Here is a 22,842-nt window from a genome sequence, read left to right on the forward strand (position 1 = left end):
ATTTCCAAATCTTGTTACTGGAGATCAGACAGAAACTTTAATTGGTTTTGGATATTGGAGATTATGAAACTGTTGTGATCACTGGAGTGATTTTATGTTAAGAGAAAAATACATGTCAAGTTCAATTAGTGATCAACACCCACTGTTTCTTTACACAAATTCTGCTGCCACGTATGGCTTTATACAAAATCAAGCATTTAGTAAACCTTCAAGTCTGCACTATCCTTAGTCAGAAATCATTTTCAAACCAGGAAAGTTTAAAAAGAAAACAAAAAAACTCACTAGGCAAAACTTTTCCCAATTTCAGTAGACATTTCATTCATGTACTAGGGAACTTGACTCCAAGAAAATTCTTTTTTTTCCCACCCCAGTTTCACTGGCATGAAGTTTCACAAAACAAGGTTGAAACTCATTAAGTGTTCCTCTCAGAAATCTTTACTAAAAGGCAAAAGATATGTATGAATGGAAGTAGAGTATAAAGACTTCATGATTCCGACGGCTGACAGTACTGCAATAGAAGAAACTAGGCTTATCCATGGAAACTAAACGTTCTTCAGAAGAACTCCCTCCTTCCCCACCCCCTTTTGGCCATACAAGGACTAATTGTGGTGTCAGCTGCCGCGGGAATGTGAGGCATGTATCTGGTGTATCAAAAGAATAGCAACTGCTGTCAGCAGCATTCCTGTTCTCCAGCTACGATTGATGGCACAGGGAGCGGTTTACACAATCTTTGTCCTGCTTTTACTGGGGGGGGGAGCATTTTACATTTTTTTTCTTAAAAACTTTCTTTCAAATACGTATATATACATATCTATCTATATATATGGTAAGTACACTTACTTTTTTGAAGAAATATAGTATTAGTGTTTGCCCACTGCTGGCTACATTCTCTAAGCATCCTAGAAACCACAGATATTTGGGGTTGCAGCTGTGCTCTTTCCTTTTTACTAAGGGTAGTTAGAATTTTCTTCTCAGTAATGATGTGAAAGTTCTGGTCCACTAAATAGAAGATGACTACTGTGTTTGGAATAGGTATATTTTCTCTGCAGCCTTAGCTGAAATGCCACTCTTTGAAGTGTAGTAATCTAGGCGTTAGTCCAATATTTTATCTCAGTTCTTGTATCAAAGCTTGCACTAACTTGTAAGAGAGTTGCATGTGTGGAGGGTGACCAAAATTGGGCCCTAAAGCTTTAGCCAGCTGCAAATCAAGACAGTGGTATAAATTGACTTCTGGAGTTCAGGTGCTCTATTTAGAGCATCTATTAAAAAGAAAAGAAAATTTCCCACTGTGGAATATAGAGCTCCTGTTATCTGCCCCTCTGTTTCACACAAGGTTCACACGAATTGAAACGAGACAAAGTTAGTGATTACTGTTAGGCATGAAGAACTGAGTCCCTGCTATTCTACGTGGTTCATTTTGACAAGATGTGATTTAAAAATAAAATGAGATATGTAATTTTTCTTATTCAGGATGCTCACAAAGCTGGATTTTAGTGCCTTGTGTTGATAGCTCAACATGAAAGAGCATTCTTGTTACCTTTCCAGCAGGCTAAATCTGGTTCAAGAAGACAGGGGAAGCAACCAAAAAATTAATTTTTATGAAGCCGTGATATTAATTTTTATGAAGATTTTTTTAACTGCTAAGTCTTATTCAACTATGCTGTACAAGTGAATGTACTCAGAGCTGTAGATGAGACAATTGAGTGCAAATATAAATCCTCATAGAAGAGCTTGTAAGAACATACCTTTTTATTTTTCTTTCCCCTTCACTGACTTAGATGACTGAAGATATCTGTTCCTACAAGTAACTCAAGAGCCCCAACAGTCCTTCAGACGATTGAATTGCTAAGGATTTGAAGTTAAGAAAGTAGTTTAGACTTTAATTTTGCTTGCATATGTGTATATGCATATATGCAACATGTGATGAAGTTCATTTTGAGGAGGTGGTTCCACGGTAGACAAGATTGCAGGGTCTTGTCCTACCTCTGCAGGAGCTTGCCTGCATTTCCTCTGTTTGAGGGAGAAAAATATTTGTGTGGTGATGGTGTAGTAATTTTTACAGAGAAGCATTTTGACAATATTTGTAAAATACTGATGTCTTAGACAAAAGTTGCTCTGCCAATTTTAAAATGGCAGCCCTGGGATTCCGCATCTCAAATTTCAAAAGGTGACCATTCAGTGGCATAGGAATGGAATTAATATCCAGCTAAACTGGTACATGTTTTTTCTATCCAATGACTTTTTCAGTAGTCATTCTAAGTTCACAGTGATATAAATCAGAATAGCACTCTTTCTTTCTTAAGATGGACCTGCTTTTTCACAAGTTGCTACCTGAGCTGCAGATACACACACAAGTACATGCACACTCACATTCATATGTCATATGGAGGCAGAGGTCTTACTGTAAAAAAAAAAAAAAAACAAAAAAAACCAGAACATAAAACAAAAAGAACAACAACAAAAAAACCAACCAAAATTGTAAAGCCGTGTTTCATTTAAAATAGTCTATAAGATTGTTGCTTAGATGACAGGTGCAGGTTACATTCATAGCAGTCAAGAAACAAAGCATTCTGGCCATTAAGCTTTGCATAACTGTTGGCACCATCCTGGGGCTACTTAACGAAATTTAAAGTAGTAACAGTTGACTCATTTTATCACTTTAATGAGAAAAAAGCATCAGCAGTTCGAGAGCCTAGTAAAAAACTTGAAAGAAATAATTAAATGTAGAGATAAAATTAAGTACACTTTAAGGACTGCTACAATATCTTGTATTCCATAACCATTATGGGTTTTAGCACAGGTTTTCAATTTCTGGAAAACAGATACAGTCTTTATAACCTACCCATAACCTTGAATAGGATGTTTAGAAAAGGTTATTGAAACTAAGCAGCATGTTATTTCTTTGTCAATTATAATATTTAAGGTATGTGGTATGAATTATTTGATCCTGACATAACAGTATATAGACAGAGATATTTTCATTAGTCTCCAATTTGGAATATAGCATGAGGAAAAACATTCTCAAGTCTTAATTTTCCAAGGTTTGTGTCAAAATACTGAGGTATGAGCTCAAAAAATGATTTTGATATTTTTAAAGTTTCTTGGTGTAGATAATAATAGTAAAAATTAAATGCGTAAATCTAAGTTAATTTTTAAAATAGATTTCCTTGTCCAGGGCAACAGTGAAATAATGTCTGAAATACTGTGTGCAGGGCTGGTCATCCACGCCTAAGGAAGCTGAGCTCTGGTTAGAGCAGGCGAGGAGAGACTTTTGGAAAAAGTTTGGTGGAAGGCTATTCTCCTTTTGAAAGAAAAATTAAAAAGGTTGGCTAGTTCATCTAGCAAGATGATGGTTGCAAGAAGATAAGATATTGCCTAGAATACATGGAGCAGAGCGGGAGAAGAGCCATTTAACCCAAAGGACAGTGTTGTTATGAGGATAAATTGGAATAAATTGGCCATGAATAAATTTGGGATGAAAATTAAGCAAATTTCTAGCAAGTTGCAGAGCAGTGGGGTCACAAAACTTTGACCTTAACTTCATCAGTGCAGCAGGGAATTTTGATGAGGCTGCATGAAATGAAAAGAGCCGGGGGCTCCTTTATTCCTGTCCTCTGGTAAACAGGATGAAAACCATCTGGGGATTTATTCTGGATTCAAGGATTCTTAATTCACTTCACTTTCACTACTTTAAATTGGGTTAAGGCCATCTGACTTCTGAAAGAAGCTCTCTAAGCGGGAGATTTAGTGCAGTGAAGCCAAGTCACACCACTCTTGATGCTTTCGTTGTTGATCGTTCCTGGTTGCCTCGTGTCAGCAGAGCTGGTGGTGTCTGTGAGAACTTGTCAGGAGCTCTTCTCTCATCCAGGCTGTTGCCCTAATAATTCAGTCATGCTGTCATCCTGTAACTATAATTGTTTCCTTCCTTTGTTGAGAAAACCTTAACCCAAATCTCATACTGAATTGCCCTGAACGTTAAATTGTAGTTTTGTTACAGTTTGAATGTATGCTATCTTCTAGGCTGCTTCTGGAAGGGCTTCTGACTGCTTTAATATAAGTAGGCAAATGGTTTCTTGTGTTGATACATGTTTCTCTATGCACCACTATGAGTGTGAGTTCTTGGTAAAGACGGCAAAGTCAGTTCAAGTATTTTCTGCCCTCTTCTATTTTAATACTTGGAAAAGCTTTTCCAAATTTCTATTTCTATTCTGCCTGCCCTCTCCACCCCCTTTTCCTTGCTGGAGAGGAAAAGACTGCAATGGAAGAGGTTTTTCTGTTTTGTTTTTTACCCTGGTAACTTCAGCAATCTCGCCAAGAGTGCAGCGCCTCAGACAGTCGGGCTGGTACAGTGAAGAAATCCTAAAGCTGGAGCTAGACCAAGCGGCGAGGGAACTTCTTGACCCAGATTTGCTGCCAGAGAAGTGTTTGTGTAACTATACGGTTAACATAGTGTTTATGCCCATGTTGTACAAGACTTATTAGATAGCTGACAGGTATTAAAGTGAGCTGCTTAAAAGGTTAGGGATTGGGCATGCTTCCCAAAACCAGAGATAGGGCTATTCCGGGAACTTGCTAGAAGGACAGACTCTACCTCTAATGGGTATATCCACCTATTAAAAAGTGGCTGTGTACATTTATGTGGGTTTGGGTTATTCCTGTAGCTCAGATGGAGGATCCCTAGGTACAGCTTAGCACTATCCAAGATTGATGAAATGGGTGTGACTGTAACTCCGTTAATTTTCACTGGCATTAACAGCCCTCTGGGAGTGACCCCGGAGCAGGACACTGCTGGCGTGCAAGGTGTCTGTCTTGTTCTGGTGTTTCTCATATGCTGGTGACAGGCTGGATAGGATGACTTAGATTTGGCTCTGAAAATTTAAAGAGAGACTTTCAACATGTTTGCACCTGATGTTATTGGAAGATCCCAGTGGAAGACAGACCTGAGCACAGTTTAAGATGACTTTCTCCATAGAGGAAGTTACAATTGATCGGGTTTCTTTTCACAGCTGTGCAGCTGTGATTAGGCAGTGCTTTTAGGCAGTTGGGTACAGCAGGCCTTGAGCACAGCGTCTGTAGATGTTTTCTTGTGTAGTACAGCTCCTGGGGTGGTGGTTTCATGGCAGCACACACTGACCCATGTTAGTGCTGGTGTGGCTCTGCCCTGGGAGGGTGTAACACAGTCCTTGAAAGCCAGAGCATAATTCTGTCTTTGACAGCCGGCATGGCCATATGGTCTTCTCGTACATCTCCACTTCTTTCCTCTTCAGTCATACAAACTAGGTAAATACATAGAAGTAAGGACAGTTTATAGGAACCTGGCTTAAACCAGAGATAAAGGACTGAGTGGGACCACTCAGACCACGGAGCCTTGTCCCTACACTTGGAGGCGGGTGGACCTTAGATGCTTGGTGGGATGTCACAAGCCCACGCTGGTGTGTGAGAGGAGAGCAAGATTTACACTGTGCTTCAGCCATGTCCCACTTCAGCACAACGGGAAAGACTTCACTAGATGAAAATGCCTGGATGGTCTCTAGTAAGTGTGCCATGCATAAGACTATAAAGGAAGGCAAAAAGAGACAGCTAAAACTGTCTCTGCCAGTCTTGCTGTGGGAGCAGAAAACGTCCTTCGTATTTTCAACGGAGAACACGTTACATAATTAAAATACTGAATATTTGGCAAATTTTGAAAAATACAGTTTAGTGAGGAGTAATCAGTGAAGGAGGATACTCTTAGAGGGAGGCTGTGCAGAGGTCAACACTGAATTCACTACCATTTATCATATTCAGCGGTGAATGTTAAATTCCTGCTCCTAACATTTACAAGTGTATTGGAGAGGTGCTCTGCCAAAGACTGAAGAAGGGGCAGTCCTTCAGAGAGATCAGGAATACTAAGCAACTAGAGTCCATTTAAAGGACGTGCATTTTAATACGAGAAGCAACCAAATGATGTGTCTGGAAACATAGAACAACATAAACAGAATAGGGGGGAAAGGAAAGCAGTGGCTCTAAAAAAGAGATTAGAAGGGGCATTCGATCAGTGTGAGGGGCCCTACAATGGCAGGAAAGTTAGCATGCACCTTGGACATATGGAAGCAGCAAGGTAGTTTTCTGAATACAACAGTCAGAACCTGAAAATTGTTTCCATTTCATGTTTTTTAAAAGGATACTAAAAAGTGTAGAGTATGAGGAAGAAAGCAATGCTAATTACTTAGGGGGAAGAGAAAAAGCTGTATAATGAGACACTTGCAGATCAAGTTGTTCTTTATACTAGAGCAGACTGAGAAGTGACTTGATTAGTGTATAAATGCTCCGTGGTAAGAACAAATGGATATTAAAGACCTTAATTTAGCAGAGAAAAACACAACAAGAGCTAATAGCTGGAAACTCAATGCAACAAGCTCAAATTAAGTATTAGGCGGGCATTTTTTATTATTATATTTATTTAGCTGTTATTAACCACTGGGGAAGTGAACACAAATCAACAAAGGCAAGGATGGGACATCTTCAAATTAAGAGCAGCTGTATTTGGGGGTGATAGTCTTTAGCCAACTGTGAGCTAGTCTGCTTAATACAGGTGAAATAGAAATACAGGCTACAGCCAAAGATTCTTTCTGTTGAAAAGTTTAGTTTAAGAATTGTGCTATATTTAAAATAATGTAAGCAGTGGGGAAAATTCTTTTACTTCTTTGGTAATGTTCTGAAACACATTACCTGCACCTCTTTTTCAGGTGCACAGCTACATCTAGTTACAAATTATTCTCATCTGAGTGTGTGTGTGGGGGGCGGTTCTTATTAATGTTAAGAGAACTGTTATCAGGCTTTCTTATGACCACATGTAGTACACTGACCACCCTCTGAGCCAAACTCTTCCTAGTTCAGTAGTGTATGGAAGAGGATCACAGTCCACCTCCTTTTGTGGCTGTATTTTACAAGGTAATGAAAGTAAATGCAGAAGATGCCAGAAAAAAAGAAAGGTGTTAGTTTTTTTGTAACATATAAGAAAAGAAATCCAGAGAGACTCATTCCTCAGAATCTGAGAGATGCAGAATTGCTAAGGACTCAGAGCTGCACAAAAGCTGTTTCACGTCTCTGTTTCTTAAAAGTAGCATAAACATCAGTTCTTCTATGTGAAAGTCAGGGGACTACAGGCTTAGTTACTGTGGGGTAACTGTCCAACTTTTGTGCCCAGAGGCAAAATTATGTGGTAGTGGATAAGTAGAGTTGCACCTGGTCTTAGGATGGGTAAAATTTAAAGCCTGGTAAAGTATAATGAAATAAAGCTCAGTTACTCAGCCTTCTTGCTCTCCTTTAAGTGCTGTAGTCTGCAATGCATTAATTATTTTTCTGTCTTTACATTAGCAGGCCCAGTTCTCCATCATATCCATCACTTTGACTTGAACAGTCTTGGTTTTTTTGTTTTCCTCTGGTTCTAGCTACAGTTTAAGCATCTGTTTGGACAGCTTCAGATCTCCAGTAGTTAAACATCCTGTGACTTGTCTTCAGCTGTCACATTTCAGGTCCTTCCAAAAGACACACATCATGTGCTACTTAAAACTTTTGTTTAGCTTGTTAGTTATTTAAGTGTAGCTTAATGGTATGCCAGATGCTCTCCAGTCAGAGAAATGCTTTGCTTGCACTCCCCCATCTGTGTGTGACTCTCTCCTTTTAAATCTGCTTTCTGCAGCAGACTTTCTGAGACAGATCAAATTGCTTCAAGGCCCTGAAGAACTCATGATTCAACATCCCTTTTTGTCCAGTTTACACAGCTTAATTGCCACTTTGCACACTGCTCCCAGCCTCAGCCCAAAAGACATGCAGTAAGGCAAGTAATGTGGCACATTGGCGGGGCCACTGAGAACAGGTTGCTACATCAAGATCCTTGGAGACACTTAGGAGCTTTGGGGAAGATGGATGAAATACAGCTGCGAAGCACCCTCTTGCAACGGAGAGTCTCTTAGCTTTCAAGTATATGGATAGTATCAGCTGTCATAGATATTGATTTCACTGAACATTTCTTTGCCCTTGGCAACATCGCCATTGTGGTACACTAAATATGCTATTTGCGAAGCATCCTTTTCCTTCAGCCCTTAACCAGTGCTTTCTCCATGTGCTTTCCCAACCAGAGAGAAAAATCTTGTCTTTGTAGATTGATCTACTTAAGGAAACGCAGTGCTGCTTCTTGCTTATTAAGATTCAGATCTCTTCTAGATTGCTGGCTTAAGCTCATCTCTTCTGTGTAAATTTCTGGGGGAGCGAGTGAGAAAAAGGAATGGGAGACAGAAAGGATATTTTAGGCAGCTGTTCAGCAACCTGTGAAATAATCCGAGGTCTTAACCCCACACATGTCCATGTCACATACTCCCCATCACTATTTATAACCTTTTTGGCTTTACAAGCAAACAGGGCAGGAATGTGCATGGAGATGAAGCCAGCTATTTTCCCATGCCTAGATGTGGTACTCCAGTTGATGGGCAGAGATACTGGGAAAGAATGTTGTGAAAGCTGGGCGTAGGGAGCTGGTGCTCTCAGGGCCCCACACTACACCTGATTTTTGAAGGGAAGGTGGGAAAAGGACTCTCAGACTCCAGGTCAGTTACTGTAGAGCCTTTCACGAGAACTGTAACTGATTCTGAAAATTCTCCTTTTCAAAAACCTTCAGAGAGACTTTTTTTTTTCATTATACACAACAATAAAATGAATGTAAAGAGAGTTCATATGTGGGATATTTCGCATTAAATTTTAAAGTTAAAGCAGTGCCAGGCTGTGTGTGAAAGTAATTTCATTAATTTTATTCAGTAGATGATTCTATCAGATACAGCTTTTATATCTGCACCAAGTTTAGTGAACTGTAAACGTAAGTGGTAAATTGGTGATGTAGTACCTTTTAAATTATGAAAAAACGAACATTAGTTGTAATACCTGGTACAAATCTGCTTACTGTAGGTAGCTGCCATTTTCAACTAGGTGAGTCTTTAAGCTGAACAGTTGATTGCATTTTATTCACAGGGAAATTTGATCCATATTTGCCAATGCATTTAGCTATTTACAGGATGTATTGCTGATGGAAAATGTCGTCACCTGTGTGACCTGAATCAGGAAGTATAACATTGGTAGGTAGGATACGTTATTTTTTTGATAGCTATTTCCTGTGTAATGCACCTTTATTTTTTCTCTACGAGGGCTCTCATTTAGAAACCCAGAGTCCACTGCCCACCCTGACAGAGTGCTGTTCCTTGACTTCTTTGGCCTATCTCTCAAAAGAAGGATGCTATAACTAAAAACAGGGCAGACACCTCGGTTACTCCAGACTCACAGAGTCTTTAAAAGGTGGAGAAGGTCAGTTCATCAGGGTGTAAATCCAGAGGATGCTATTCCAGGAGGACTGGTACAGGCTGAAGTCTGTAAGAAGGCCAGGTAAGACTTGTGTGGTGGTGTGCCAAGTCTTGTGTGTAGCAGTCCCATCTGTGGCTGTGGTGTGTTACAAGCAAGAGGAAAGCTCAGAGAGGAGGGTGGGAACAAAAACGCACTCATCTCTAATAAAACGGCTTTTAAGCCCTCCTCTCACTCCCTCCTCAGATGAAGGTATGTGCGTCAAGGAGAATTGATACTGAGTTTTGAATGATTCTGCATTAAATTTTACTTCCCTGTTTCTTGCAACTAGCTCCTAGTTACTTAAATGCTCTACGGAAGAGTGCACTATGGAAACCAGCTACATTAGGTGGTTTGTAACACATGGCTTAGATAAAAATGGTGCTTGTTCCAGATTAGCCCATGTGAAAAAAAAGTTCCTCCTCTAGGTAAGAAAGTCACCTTCCTCAACGGAAATGAAGTCCTTTTGTTCTCACGAGTTGTCTAAGTCTTGCTTGGAGAAGACCGACTGTCCCTGAGTGTTGGAGAGTGCCACTGCAATCTTCCGTGACTGACACTCCTGCCTCTCTGCCAGGATACAAGACCACAGATCGCCATGATGCTGTTCTGGTGGGTGTTTTGCTGGGCTGGCTGGGGTCTGTGGAGCCTCGGTGGGGAGAGAGGTTGTGGATGAGTGAAGGGATCTGTCTGCTCACTTTCACAGAAGGTGGAAGCTGGATAATCTTCCTTCTTGTGTCCTTTAGGTATGGGACTTCCTCGCAGGTGGCGGTTCCCTTCAAGAGCTCAGCTGGCTCTCCCAACCAGCAGCTGTGCTGTGCTACCACAAAACCAGCGTGCTTTACTGGTGGGCGCTTGATAGAGAGGTGGAAAGGAAAAGTGAGAAGAACTCGGTGCATTTTGAGCACTCTGTCCTCCCCTCTCCTGGAAGAGAAAGGCCACGCAGTGATAATGCCCACGTGCTAGCGGAGTGGAAGCAAAGATAAAGCATGCAGGACAGATACTACTGTCCCTGTCATTGCAGAAATCACGGTAATGTAGCACGTGGATGACTGTATGTGCAGCATTATCATTGTTCTGCTATACTGTCCATTGTGTCTCTGTATTTCTCAGACTCTGGGAATATCCATATTAGCATTTTGGTTTGGGTCAGGAGTTCACTTTAAGGTGAATGACTTTATTATCCCTGCCTGCCAGGCTTTGCTTCTCCTTGCCAAGTGGTATGACAGCACAGGAGCTGAATTCATGTCAGCTGAAACCTAACTGGAAGATGCAGTCCAGCAGCTAGTGGGTGGTTAGTCCACAGGAGCAAACTAGAGCAAATTAAAATCTCACCAAAACATGTATAATCTGAATTTCGAGTCCTTAGCACTAGCCATTTCCCTCTTTATGTCCTCTCCTATTGGGCTGCTCTACTTGCAGTTGTCAGGAGCATATATTAGAAATTAACTGTGTTTGCCCAGTTTTCCTCCGGGACCTGATTTATCGTATACTGACCAGCTTTCTGTTGTTTCTAACTTGCTTTTTCCCTTCTCTTTGTCTTCCACTTACTACTATGAAAAGGCCAGTCAGTGAAAATAATTGAGTGCTTCTCCACAGTTAATGTGATTTGCTCTGGCCTTGCAAAATCTGTGCATACTTTCTGACTTGATACACCTTGTATTTTATGCATCAGTGTGCAATGATCATTTGGTTATAACAATTAAGCTGGGGATCATCTCCATCAATCTTCATAATAATCTTCTATCATATTTTAACAAATGAGATGAGAAATAAAACAGCCTTACTCTTGTATTAGCATGGTGCAGATGTCCTTTTAAAGTTGTAAATTGCACGATGCAGCCTAATAACTATTAACTGCCTACAAAGGCATGTTAAGGAATGAGAACGTAAAAGCCAAATGCACTTGTTTCAGCTGATAAGATTTTTGAAACAGGAGAAAAAAAGCCCTTATGTGAAGGTGTGGAAAATCAGTTTGTTGAAGTGTTATAATCTTTCCATAGAAGGATTGGGAAGGATGACTTAATTGAATCCTCCGTAGAGGCATATCTTAGTCTTTACCTACTCTGTTATAAAATTTACCATAGGAGTAAGAAATGGTTACAGCTCAGGCAATACAGATATAGCATGAACACAAAGAGACAGGCTTCCTCTGAAGAGATGATAATGCTATAGCCACAGTGACGTTGTTCTCTAAATCCTGTCAAGCTGCCTTAAGAGTGGGTGGAATCGATAAAACATTCCTATCACAAACAAAAGGCTCATTTGTATTACCAAACAAAATTAACCAAAACTAAAATTCACGCTCTAATGGTCTTGATGTAGGTTCCTCATTCATTTCCTCAGTTAGATATTTCCTGGATAACTTGTGATGTTCATTGGGGAACGACTAAAACATTTTACACATGGTGTTAAAAGATTTTCTCCTGGTACTATCAGGGAGCATTAGGACTTTCTAGGCTTTGAAATGTGGAAGCTACTGATGCTCCATCATCTTGGACATCCTATCTCTGGCAGTGTAGTAATTATACTGTTGTCAAAATGCTGTGTCTAATGCTGAAGTAATGAAAAAGCAAGAATGCTTTCTTCAGTAAAAGCACATATTCCTACGTGATAAATTGCCTTTTGAAAAGAAATGCTTAGCAAACTCAGGAAAGTTGTCCATTACTCTGTGATCTTCAAGAAAGTGATTGATAAGTATTTTCAACTTCGCTTCCCATTGCACCGCTTAATGAACTCACTTGCACTCGGTTGCTCCCCATTAAGTTTTGTGGTGCCCAATTAGGCTCTTGCTTTGCTTACATGGTTCCAAATATGTAGCCAAACTGAAGGCTTATGGAGAGCTAAACTTGGCCATTTGCCATTTTTAATTTCTCACTTGCATTTTGTTTGAAGAAGTCAGCGTGTTTTCCCCACGTCATGCAACAGTGAGGATAAGAAATAGATGAAATTGCTTCTTCTTCACACTGAATAAGGAACTTGATTCTAATAGGGTACGTAAAATCAACTCAGAAGGCTTTTGGGAGGTTTGAGGATCGTGGGGGTTTTAGTTAGAAGGAAAGCAAAGGTAGAAACTTCCTTCTTCCTAACACATTACATCTCTGAAGGCAGTTCCATGAAGGTGATATTCAGGAGAGTTACTTAAAAGCGAGAAAAAGAGCGTACCAAGAAAAACTGGGTTTGAAGCTTTGCACCAGAGCTGTCAGGAGGACCTTTAGCGTCAAACCTGGGTTCTTGGCCAAACACTGGTGTAAGCCCCTGGCTGTTGCAAGAACTTCCAGAGCAAGTTGTGGGTGAGGTGGTAGCAGACAATGGGAAAATACAGATAAAGGAGATAATCTAGGTAGAGTGACTCTGGGAAACTGATCTTCACTGTGCACCTTGGTGGTGGGAGCTGAGCCCGTTTCCCTAATGGTCCTTCAGCCTGGCTTGAAGCTGCCTCATCACTGGACCAAAGGCAGTGCAAGTGAGGATCTAAGATCCCAGACAGATTATTGTGCTGGATTTATCTCCAGACTACAGGTGCTACTGCCCCTATCTCTCTACCCTGAGCCTCAACAAGTGGCAACAGCAACATGCTGTACCTCATGACCTGCTGATGGAAATGCCAGAGGATTGAGCTTGAGCTGCTGATGGAGACATCTGAAATCATGACTGTGAGCGCTGATCTGCTATAACTGAAAAGCAGACAGGGCTCCTGAAGGATGGGGCAGGAGCAGGCTTAGCTGCTGATGCAGCTGATTCCAAGAGGCTTCATTTGGGGGAGCCTCAAGTGTTTATTCATGACCAGAATAGGAGCATTTTAGTAACAAACCTTTAAAAACATTTCTTGCCTCTTTTCCCGTTTCATTCCCTGAAAGGGTTCCGCACTCACCCGCATGCATCTACTTTTAGAACGCTTTCTCCATTTAACGACTACGTTCCACTTCATTCAAAGATTAATAGCAGTACAATTATTAATTGCAAATTTATAACCTTTTGCTCAGGTGGGGAGAGTGTAACTTCTCATAAACATTAGCTCCAGATGAAATGTCATGTTGAAGGTCTCAGCTGTGAAGCTGTGCTTTTAATTAATTTTCAGATTTTCCGTTCGTTCTGAGAGATATCACAGGAATTTGCAAACACTCATTTAATCTCCATGGGCTGAATCTTACTTTCATCCTCCCAGTGACTACGGTGATGGTTTGTTTGCGTGATGACTGCATACTTGTGCCCATTGGCACAACAGCATCAAAGGCTTTAGAAGATGCTAGGGGCCCTTTCTGCAAAATCTGAGGTCAGAGGGACCTGCCACCTAGCTGGAGGATTTGACTGCAAAGACTCCCAGCCTAAGAAGCTGCAATAAGGAATATGGTTTAGAAAAAAATGCCATCTAGAAAAGTCCATGCTAAGAGCATCCTTCAGCCCATATAGCTAGCTATTCCAGTGTTTATCTTCCTGCTAGAAATTGCTATGGAATAAAAATCTGTCTACTGTCAGATCATTTTTGCACAGTGATCAACATTTTTTGAGTTGATCTTTGAGTCGATCAATAAATTGAGATGATATGAGTTTTTGAAGCCACATGTTGCAGGGTTTTCTTTTCCAGCCCCAGGATTTTCTTTTTCTTGGCAGTACTCCCATCTGTTGGAATTGTTCCAGTTTTCCATGATTTATTATAATAAAAATAATTTATGAACGTTAATGAATTGGAGAACCCTTCAGCTAAGCAATTTTAGGCTTTATGGGGGTGCGGGTAAGTTAACCAGACTTGTTGATTATTTATGCCCACATTTAATCTTGGCAGATGTGGTCTTTTTAAACTTTTTTGCAATGTTTCATATTATATAGAATAGATGCATTCTCATTTTATAATTCTCATTATAAAATGGAAATATCTACTGAACATTTTACCTTTTCTCTGGTGTTATTTATGATTTATGATTTATGATTGAAATGTATTTAATCCTTGGTCAGGCACTTCTTGTTCTTATTAAAAATTCCATCTTATTGTCCTTAATTATTTTGCCTGTTGAGATTTCACTGAGTTTTTAAATTGCTGTACAAGTTGGTCACACCTCTTAACTACTTCTTCAGTTTTTCCTTTCTTTAAATATTCATTTCCTCTATATTCTTGTAAATAGGTCTCCTTTTCAGTAGGATTTTTTTTACTGGCAATGCTTCCCTGCCCCCTCCCCTATATAAAGTGGTGGGGGTTGGAGGTTTCCAGTACTGTATGAGTCATTCCTAATTTATAGCCCTTGAAATTTTTTAGTAGTTCTGTTAGCAACTGTTCTAAGTTGAGGAAGAAATAGCTTTTTAAATTTTTCCCTAGGATATATACTATGGTTGATTTTGCATTCTGGGTACACAGTGTAGATGTATGCTGACTGTGATTTTCTTTCATGGGTGAAGACCAATTTTAGTTAATGCTTACTTCTTTTCTGTCCATTGAGGTGAAATTCAGTTTTGAGTCATCTCACATTAAACAAAACAAGTCCTTTTAGTAAGAAATTTGTCTGTTCTTTTCTTTTTTCTTTTTCTTTTTTCAAACTCGAAAATTGACTTCTAGCTTTTTGAGATGTGCAGCAAAAATCCTTCAGCTTAAAATCAGGCATGACTTGTTCATTCTGCACATTGCAACTGAAAGTTTAAGGAATAGTTTGTTTAGTTTTCTGGTGGGATTTTCTCATCTGGGATAAAGCTCACCCATCTCTTAATTTTAATCAGTTGCAACTTTAATCCTTGAATATTTTAAATTTATTAATCTGATTCAAATTAAGAGATAAGTGCTAAGTATGGTGGGCCCCAGCTTGCAAAGTTGCATTGGAAAATGGAGATACCATGTGCCAACTCAGTAGTAAGTATCGTTGGTTTATTTTTAAGTGTGTGGTCTCTGTGGAAGCAGAGCATCTTGATGATAATGGTTTCTCTGACATATTTATAAATTGTAATCAAGCTATGAAAAATGCAACAATGAAAGTCATGGTGCCTGGGACATGGAAAGTCAGGCAGATTCCAGCTCAGTTCTCTCTCCACTGTAGCATGAGAAATCAGTATGTCAAGTCTTTCTGTAACCCCTAGACAGGCCTGAAAAATATTTCTTCTTACATATTCACAGATGAGGCTCATCACAATTGGTATTATATTCCCCTAAAATTAAATACTGTAAAAAAGTAAGGGGAATGTGCTTGAAGATTAATGTATGTGTGTTGATATTCTGGTCATACTCAGATGTTGCTGGAGAAAAGGTCCCTTTAGCCTGACCCCGGTCTGATGTGGAGGTCTATATCGCATAGATGCCTCTGTGGCACCAGTCTCGGCTGCCTTCAGCAGGCCACAGCTTTCTAAGCCTTGGTAGCAGGCAGAAGTTAAAGATAACTTAGTACTTCTCTGTCTTTTTTTTTGTGTGTAACTGTTTCCAGCCTAAGCGCTTTGCTTTGCTGAGAGTAACTTGCTTTACATTTTTAAGCATCTCAGAATGAAGCCTAACAGGCACAAGGGCCCCCTATTTTCTTCAAAACAATGGGTTCAAATAAATTAGGGTTGCAAACAAACCCATCAGGGTGTCAGCAGTCCCAGATGAATGTGGGCATCCCAGAAGCTGGAATGTGTTTCCTTGACACGTTTCAAGCACCAGGGGAAGGCTCAACCTGTAGCATGGCATGCCAAGGGGCAGCGGGGGGAGGTTGCACAACTCATTCCCTGGCTCGCAACGGAGCATGGCAACTGCAAAAATAACCTCCTCGTTGCAGCAGGGAGTTAAAAACAATGAAGATGCTGTAACAGGTAAAAGACCAAGACCCTTCCGTCTTATTCTGTAGCATGTGTGAGCCATTTATTTTAATCTTCCCATCATTCCAGCAACTTTTAGTTAATTCTAATCAGATTTTTTTTCCTCATATGCGAACATTGCTAGCCCCTTTTGTTTATTGCCTGGCCGCAAGCCTACATACAAATATGTGTGTATATATATGTGAATACATTAAAAAAAAATATACAGACATGTATATATATGTGTATGCGTACACATGTTAGAAAAACATGTTCCTTTGTGCTTAAAGTTACCGCATATGTAATGTTGTGGGTCTGACATGTTTTGGTGGCTGGACTGGTGCTGCTATATCTTTATCTTTTCCTTTTTTGAATGAAGTTAAACAATTGCTTCTGGGACTAGACAGCCCTCTGTCCTTTACAGTCCCCAAACCAGCCCAGCCACCTTATCACCTCCCTAGATTTGTGTCAATTGTTCCTATGTGTTATATAAATGCTTATAAGCTGTGGCAAAAGCGCGCAAAAATTCTGCTCTCCTTCTCATTGCAGTCAGATTCTCATAGCCTTCTGAGGTGTTAAGTATACACGAGGTCATTTTACCCTGCATAATGCCAGGTAAATGAACTAATTTTCATTTGTGCTTTAGGGAAGGGTGTCAGTATCTGTCCAAGATTTTTACACAGGGTGAAAGACAAGGTTGAAATAAAAGCACAGTATGGATATCCATTGGTTGTTCTCCCGGTCCTAGAAAATTTCTTGGGGAGGGAAAATAGGTTTAAAAGAGAGTGCTAGGATGTCTGCCTCTGAGAACAGTTAATGATCTATGTATGAAAGCTGCTGCTCCTGGATCACAAACACTTTGTTTGGATTACTTTTGGATGCAAATCATGCAGAAGTCAACACAAGAAGCTGAGTAACCATACAAAATACGCTTATTAAAGAAGAGCTGTGTTCATTGACCTAGGAAAAAAAAAGTTTTTAAAAAAGTTAGTCCTATTATTTATCATCGCTGTTTTGTTCTGCTGTTTTACTTTTCTCACTCAATTTGCTATTGCCCCTCTTTTCTGTCGCTGTAGATCAGAGCTCCTACCTGCCTTAACCTTGGGACTTCTGTGTGTAGATTGAAGCATCTTGTCTTTTTTTTGGTGCCCGGCTTGCTCTGTGGAAGAACAGAACTTAGCGTTTGTACTGAAGCTGCTGACTGGCAAGTCAGGCTCGGGAAGAAGCTCTTAGAAGTGGAGTCCTGACCTACCATTTAAAATATCAACACATGACTGTGACTGTGAAAACAGCTGTGTAAATTCCTGTTGCTGGAAGCTTCATCCCTGGGCAAACTGACATAGACTGGGGAGAAAAAGAGGGTCGAAGAGCTTAGGAGAAGCAAACCCCAAAGTTTTAGTGCGTTTACAGATGCAATCTGAGGTCCTGTTCTTGCAGCCACAGTACTAGATAAGACCTTGATGATTGTTTTAGGTTTTATATTGCTCCCTGTTCTGGAAGCGCACAGTTCTTTTATTGAAGATGAATGATACTAGAAAGGGTTTTCTGAAAGGGGTAACAGCATCTGCTGATGTTAACTGAATCTCTTCCCCTTAGGACAGTGAGGTTGGGGGGGGTGGGTGTTAGTGATCGCAGCTTGACATTAAAACCCAGTTGTGTGCCTGTGCAATCACTTTAATCTCCAGGCTTGGTTTGGCACAGGTTCCCACTCTCTGTCTGTGCTAGGGAGGCAGTGAATCCCAGCAAGGGGGAAAGAAAAATGCTGGACATTGAAATCTGCTCAGCCACCACATTTGCCCAGCCCTGCGTACTGGAGCCACTGGTGTAGAGGCGGTGGGCCCGCTTTCCAGGGCTGTTCCTCTTCTCTCCTCTGCACATGCTCTCCACAGTCACCCGCCATCCAGGAGATAGGAGAGGGAGGCGTTTTTCTTGTGAGAAAGTAGAGTAATGCAATACATTCAGCTGAGTCTGATCACTCACCACTGAGGGAGTATATTTTTCTCAGAGCTGTCAGCAGAAAGCAAGAGTGTTACATTCGGTTTACAGGCAGTAGGCCTGTAGTCTCAATTATCCAACATTTTTGGTGGATTTGTGCCAAATTTGTGCATCTCGGTTCGCACGGGCGTGACCAACCTTCCTATCTATGCTACCCTGTGATTTTGACTCTTGTTTTGCCTTAAAATTTGAGTTCGTTTTAGGCCATCATGCGCAAGAAAGACGACAGCTGCATCAGTGTCTGTCATTAAAGTCTGAGAAGTTGAATGGTTTGTTGATGTCAGCAGGGTTGTTTTCTATTTTTCAACAATGTGAAAGAAAAGTCAGATCAATTATGCATTTCACTCCTACACTACTAATGGATGGACAGACAAGGGTTTTTTTCAGCTGACATCTAGTGTTCTAAGTAAAGAGATTATTCCCCTCAGTTTGCTTCCTTCATGTAATGAATGATAAGTAGATGAATCAGTGAGGTAAAATGTGTGACAGATAACAAATAAGTTACAAACTTTGTTATTTTGAGTGGATGTCCTGACACGGGGAAGTAGGCACATGCTGGTGTGCAGTGTTGCAGTCAGTTCTGATTGTACCTTGATATTTAAATAATTTGCACTTCCAACTGATTTCCTAGATGTTCCTAGGATTGTAGGATCTTTTCAGGGCCCCAAAATCCTTGGATAACGCTTCTCAATGAGCTTTAAAACTAAATTTAACATATTTAATTTTTTCAAGGAATAAGACTTTATTACAAATTCTAATATTTGTAGTTAACTCCTAAACTCCCAAGCAGTGCTTTGGCTTGCAGGGAACTGCTCTCAGGTGGCACAGAGGACAGGCAAGTGTCGTGCAAACCAGCCTCTCGGTCACTGACTGTAATATCAAGGCAACAGCAGAGGTGAGTCTTTGTTTCATTGCAAATTAATATTGCGCTCGTATTAATAAAGCACCTGGCCTTTTATTTACACCACGAGTGGTGGGGAGGAAAGGTAACAATTTTTTTTTCCTTGTGTAGTCCATGAGCTCATGATGTTCTGTGATATGGATTCATAGTCACAGATTAGCAAAGCCCTATTTATTTGCCTGTTTTTAAATGGCACCTTCTCAAAGCTCTAGCAGGTGCATTCTGACTAGTGCTAGATCTTCTCTTCCATTTTCTTGTTCTCTTAAATTGTTCTCTGATAGGATGGTCAACAACTCTGGCAACTAGTCCCTCCATTGACTCTTTAGGGACATATAAAATAATAATAAAAAGCATAGTAATATCATAAAAAATTATAACTTTATATGCAGTATATCTTTTTTTTACTAACCTGAAAAAGAATGTAATAACAGCTTATAGTCACAGGATGTAATTTTTTATTTCAGTTTATGGATTTCAAAGCAATCTTTTTTTTTAAAAAAAAGGGTAAATAGTGTCCATCAGTAACTGCTGTCTTTAAAAAGAAATATTTGCCTGATAGCAAAACACAGTGCTAAACATTTTTAAGTTTCCAATTTGTCTGTGCTGGCCAGGTAATATTAAAGCCAGCTTCCTGTATTCATAAGATTTAATTTAATACATCCATTGCTTCTGGTGTTCACTTTCTGTGAATAACTCCTGAAGGATACAAAGAATTGACACAGCAAAAATAATACTTGCAGCAAAGGACAGACTTAGAGCATCTAACAAATTTAAATGGGGAAGTGTCTCCCACTGGTAGCTCTAATGCTTTGAGTTCTGGAAATATTATCAAGGCTGGCTCAAAGCTTTATTTTATTGCAACTGTGTCACAATGTGTTATGAGATATTTGTGTTATTTTTCACGTGGTAAATTGGAACTGTCCTATGTATGAAAGGATACTGTCCATCAAAACGAAATTTCTGGAATTATTATATATTATTCTCTTATTTTCTGTTTGTATTTTATTTATAAATGTTCACTTGTTTTGAAGGATCAAGAATACAGAGAAAGTTCATGAGGGCTATAGTGAAGCTATTAATGCTGTTAATGAAGTTATATAGAATAATTTTTTATTACTGATTAGCTGAAAAAAAGTACTAAGAGGAAAAATAAGTACCAGTGTTCTGAAAAAATGCGCAGAGCTTACAAGCTGACTATTTTTGCAGTGCCACTAGACTTCTGAATTTATTTTTAATATCCTACCTGTTTTCATCATTCTTGTTCCTATTAGGTCAGTAAAGAGGGGAACATCCAGCCTGACAAGCCGGTCCTACTGGTAAAGTACCTGGGAGCAGTGGTTCTTCACATCATAGCTGTCTTTGGTATTGAGAAGGGGTGGTATTCTCAGGTTGTGGTCCATATCTTTGGTACCTTGTCTTCAGCTAGCGTTGCCTTAGAATATTTAAGATAGGCTTTGGTTTTTTTGCTGAGTCCAACCAAGGGGGACCCTGAAGGAGTTCTTCCTTACATACAGGTTTCTTAGGTTAGATTGAATTTCCTTAACATCAAATGCCTTTTAGGCTGCCCCAAGGCTTCCAAGACAATCACAAGACATTGCCTGCTGTGACACAGAGCCTAGAGAAGCCCCTTGCTTTCCTGGATCAGCAGGTGGAGCAGCCACAGGGTACGCTATCTATACTCTGTGTTTAGAAGACAGCTCTCCTTTCCATTTAAGTGCAGTCTGTTGGACAGTGCTCTCTAGGATGACAGTGCTATCACTCGTTTTCTTTAATATGAAGCTGCCCACAGACAGCAAATTGTTACCAGAATCTTCTGGTGCACTTAGGGGAAGGGGTGGGGGGTGGGGGGGTGAAGCGAGATGTTTAGACACAGTCCACTCTTCATATTGATTATTTATGGTTCTACTGCTACATGTTGATCCACTTTGTTGTGTAGTTGAATAGGGTCTCATCATGTCTCATATTTTATTTAACTTGGTGTGCTTTACTTACTGTGTTCTTTTAACCTGCTAACTTCAGAAATATTTATAAAGGAGATGTGGTTGTGTTGTTTTAGCAACAGTATTCTAAAGATGAGGTAAAAACAGATGTGCACATTGAGACACTGTCTTTTATTTAATCAGCTGGCATAATTGGGAAAGGTAGACAAATTTTCAGGCACACCAGCCTTCCTCAGGTCTGAAACAGAATTAGCAGACTTCAGAGCTAAACACAAAATGAAAACAATTGCTCAGGTATGTACCGGGTAAACTACCTGTAAAAGAAAAGGCAGTTAGTATGTGTAGAGTGGAGAAAGTTGGTAAGGCAGTTATCTCTCTAAGTGAAAGAAAGAAGCAATAATTTATAGCCTGTGGAACATGGAAAGGTTAGTGGAGGGGAAAGGAAATGATATTGTGCCATGAAATCAATATCTCTACTGAATCCATGCTCTTTAGTGACCAGCAAGTTTAAAATGTTAGCTCCAGGCTTGTCTTTGGAATGCATTTTGGAGATCTTCTTTAAAGATCAGGACTGAGAGATCAGAGGTGGCATGGTTGTGAAAAGTGTTCTTTGTATAAAATGGGGATATTATGTTTGTGTCAAAAGTCTATCACAGAGCTTAATCTCAGAAATATTTTCCCACAGGATGAACATTTGAGGTTGAAAAGGATCTTTTAGGTCAGATGTATGTTTGCTTTTGTCTGCAGTACAGCAGATAGTGTAATGTATCTTGTTAAACAGGATTTACTCTTGCTAAGTCTATTGACATCTCTCTTTCATCTGTGAGATAGCTGTACCTAAGTGCTACTGCTGGTGTGTTCAAATCCTGAAGTCTATACTTAGTTTTTATTGACTCGTCTCTGAAATTCCCATATGTTGTTCTTAAAACCTGAGTCAATCTACTACAGTGTGACAGTACCTCACAAGCGGGCAGGAGAGTCCTAGAGCATACACCACTGCCCCAGATGTGAAATGTCCTGGTGTGCTCTCCCCACTCTGGAAAGAATGTTTTGATAAGAATAAGGATTTCTCAGCCTCTGGAAATCATCTTGCAGTGGCCGCCATACGTGACAAACCTGGCGTTTTCTCGTTCTGCTAGGTTCCCTTCTCGCCCTGTGTCTGTTTCCGTTGCCTCTCATTAAGCTTGACTCCTTAGAGCCTGGAGAAATGCCAATAAATGGGACCTTTTTGCTGCTCAGGTGAGTCCTGGGCTCTTCTCCCTTCCAGAAGCCCCATTGCTATGGTGGCAGCTCTGTTGTCACCTCACCTTTTCTGGCCCCATACATGCAATGAACAGTGGGAGACACTGAGCCACGGCACCCTATGCCTGTGACATTATGTGAGTGACCTGAAGCTTATGACATTAGGGTTGGGTGCCAGTTAGTGGAAGACCTGGATACCTTTTCCTCACCAGCACTGCTTCAGGAGGGAGCTGTCAGGAAGGTGGGATGACAATTCTCTTATTTCTTCTTTTCGTCTCCCTAGGAATCTTCTTGGCCTGTACTATTATTCAAGAAGGTGTGTTCACCTTAAAGTAATATCTTCTCTTTGACAGCAGCCAACACGGGGTGTTTCACAGGGATGCATAAGACTCTGAGGGTAGATATTTCGGTGTGGTTCTGTCAGTGCCGCGCGGGACAGGTGTTATACTGAGACAACAGCCAAGGAACAGTGGTAGGGTATTTCCCCAAGCAATGGTGAAATGAGACTACTGAAGTAATTAAAAGGTCGTTTTACTACTCTGGTGACCCCTGGAGAGTCTATTGCCATTTCCACATTAAATAAGGCACAATTAGGTCTAACATATTGTCTGTCTTTAGAGCTCCTACCTGAGCTGATGACAGGGA

At 40.3% G+C, this 22,842-nt stretch overlaps 1 long non-coding RNA gene and 1 other non-coding gene across 4 annotated transcripts; one reads left to right on the forward strand and one right to left on the reverse strand.

The window, feature by feature from the left end:
• Positions 1-369: 369 nt before the first annotated feature.
• On the reverse strand, positions 370-477 carry LOC128145335 (U5 spliceosomal RNA). The gene has a single exon (XR_008236439.1). It is a non-coding gene; the product is annotated as a U5 spliceosomal RNA (small nuclear RNA).
• Positions 478-4,071: 3,594 nt separating this feature from the next.
• On the forward strand, positions 4,072-21,539 carry LOC128145068 (uncharacterized). Of its 3 annotated transcripts, XR_008236320.1 has the most exons (4): positions 4,072-9,414; positions 9,798-9,978; positions 16,669-16,734; positions 17,196-21,539. It is a non-coding gene; the product is annotated as an uncharacterized LOC128145068 (long non-coding RNA). The 3 variants fall into 3 exon arrangements; XR_008236321.1 differs by having other exon boundaries at positions 4,072-9,978; XR_008236322.1 differs by lacking the exons at positions 16,669-16,734; positions 17,196-21,539 and adding an exon at positions 10,113-14,343.
• Positions 21,540-22,842: the final 1,303 nt, after the last annotated feature.

The sequence above is a fragment of the Harpia harpyja genome, chromosome 8 (assembly GCF_026419915.1).
Source record: "Harpia harpyja isolate bHarHar1 chromosome 8, bHarHar1 primary haplotype, whole genome shotgun sequence".
Taxonomy (NCBI): domain Eukaryota; kingdom Metazoa; phylum Chordata; class Aves; order Accipitriformes; family Accipitridae; genus Harpia; species Harpia harpyja.